General features: G+C 30.7%; 1 long non-coding RNA gene across 1 annotated transcript in view; it reads right to left on the bottom strand.

Moving 5' to 3' along the window:
• LOC136043102 (uncharacterized) overlaps window positions 1-2,452 on the bottom strand; it is a 4,789-nt gene extending 2,337 nt beyond the window's left edge. The window contains exon 1 of the long non-coding RNA XR_010621548.1: window positions 2,347-2,452. This is a non-coding gene — a long non-coding RNA (uncharacterized LOC136043102). The remainder of the gene's footprint in view (window positions 1-2,346) is intronic.
• Window positions 2,453-2,500: the final 48 nt, after the last annotated feature.

Here is a 2,500-nt window from a genome sequence, read left to right as displayed (position 1 = left end):
AAAACTGCATAAATTCTGCGTAAAACTTTGATTATATTTTTGTCCCTATTATTGCTTTAATTGTACTTTTAGGTTGACCATTTCTTTAAGTTTTATTCTTTTTTTTCTAGTTTTTACGGAGATTGTCCTTATTACTATCGTTATGCTTTCAATTTCTGTTACAATTTATTGTATTGTTTCAGAGTCTAAAGCTCTCAAATATTTGAAAAAAAAAAAACAGAAAAAAAATGTGGACGACAGATAATTCTTAAAGAATTTTATGAGTTGAAACATGTTCAGTGATTGTTTCAGTGAACATATTGTCAGAATTTTGTTATAAGATTGTAATATAAGATTATCGTCTTACTACCACAAATATTGTAAAAAAAATTATATGGATAGTGCGAAGAGAGGGCTAAGGTTCCACTGTTTTGTTAAAATTATACTGGTTTTTTCTTTCTTAAATCCTGTGAAAGAAGGACTCTTGGAGCAGTTAGAAAATATCACAGGCCGTCGCTTTCACCTTTAATTTCACAGAATTTTGCATTTTCCGTGCAGCAAGAGATTTATTTTTTAGTTTTAGTACATTTGGAGATAAGAGTTTGATTTTATTATTATTTGCAAATAACACAAAATGGTTTTTCAAACATCTTTATCCCCAAATGAACTAAAAGCTAAAATCATTATTTTCTTGCAACCAGAAAGTTTTTAAGACTAAAATAAACAAAAGCATGGCTACACGGCATGAAGACTGACATTAAAAATATTTAGAAAATGTCACTTTCCGTCGCTTTCATTTTAATTCAAAGGAATTTCACTTTTCCAGGCAGCAAAAGAATTTTTTTTAGTTTTTAGTACATTATGAGATAAGAGTTTGATTTTATTATACTTTGCAAATAACACAATTTTTTTTTCGAACACCTTTATCCCCAAAGTACTAATAAAATTTACGATAAATTTTAATTTTTTAAAATTTTGTACGATAAAATTTTCTTACATAATGGTACAAAAGGGGGGGGGGTATATGCCCATTAGCTGGGAAGCGGATGCAGGTTATTTTATTTCAATTAATTTGTACTTTTGGTTCAACGAAAAATTTTTCTTAACGTCAAAATGAAATATTTTTTTTCTCCTGATGAATAGGACTCCAATTTCTACACGGGATGCATAAAAAAAGCGATTAAACTATGGGAACCGGGGTATTCTTAGATCAACCACCTTCCTTCACTTCACCAATTGGTCTCATAGAAACCCAAGCTTTCTAAAATTTATCACATAAGTAAATAAAATTACATAATTTTTCTTCTTTCAAGGCCTAATATCTGACCAGGCCTTGCCCTCTTTCCTTCTTCCCCAGGAAGCTCTAAAGTACCCCCTAGAATGGTGATACCGTTCACTTTGGGAGTCCATAATTTTAGTTTGCTTTTTTCTTTTAAAACATACCTGCAAACATCTAAAAGTAGCTTTTAATTGCATCCCTATTGTCCAAATCACAATCATCCTGTGTTCCAGGATCAGCCATGGAAGATATATAATTTTGGAAAACATATCATATGAACGTTAGAAAAGAGAGAAATCTATTACTTGAAGAGGTTTAGGCAAATGGCAAGGTCAGTTCACCTTTTTCTAATTCTATTTTCGATCCGTGTGTGTAGTGTTTGCCTTCAATCTGTAGTCAATAGATATTATTTAAACAAAAATATTGTCTCTTTGACAAGAATGTAAATAATATTATTAACAAAAAAAAGGAAAAAAAACCGTAGCTTAGACATATAGCGGTGAAATTGGGAGGTTAGAGTTTAAGATTTTTAGCTAGTTTGGTTAAACTTTCAACTACGCCTTACCTGAAAAATTGATATATCTGGCTTTCTGACCTAGACTATATACCAATCCGATTACTATCTTAAGCAACTAGTATTTATTTGGATTTATATTTTCATTTTTAAACTTTGATATGTTGAAAACCGATTTCGAAGAATGAGTGCGAGTTAAATCGGAAAATTAGAAAAGATGAAGTACTTTTAACTTAGCAACCGGTGATCGGATCTTAATGATACATTATTGAATTTTTGCCTAGGCAGTAAAGAAGTTTCAAAACACACTGAAGCATATTCATGATGTGTTTTCTAAAAAAAATTGTCCCCCCACCCAAAAGAAAAAATAATTCTAGATTCAGCCTTGCCTAATTTACATTAAATTAGGAGTGACAAAAAATTAAAACATCTTGAATAATAGGAATATTTTCATTAATAATAAGGACATTGTGTTTTTGGGTTGAAATAAGATTTATACCTAAAAAACAGACCCTTGATGTCATGATGATATTTTTGCTGTGTTAAAAAATGCAAAGAAAAATTATATACTTACTCCTGAAGTATCCTGCCACGGGTAGTGTCTATCCAACACACCATAGAGCAAATATATTATACATGATATTGTTATCGCTATCCATTGGGCTACTTCTAAAAAATAAAGAGACCGAATAGAAACGAGTGATGGGTTAATGGTAAGCAGGGAAGGA

The sequence above is a fragment of the Artemia franciscana genome, unplaced genomic scaffold (assembly GCF_032884065.1).
Source record: "Artemia franciscana unplaced genomic scaffold, ASM3288406v1 Scaffold_2993, whole genome shotgun sequence".
Taxonomy (NCBI): domain Eukaryota; kingdom Metazoa; phylum Arthropoda; class Branchiopoda; order Anostraca; family Artemiidae; genus Artemia; species Artemia franciscana.
Note: the sequence above shows the minus strand (reverse complement) of the source record. Positions and strands in the feature narration are given on the sequence as shown.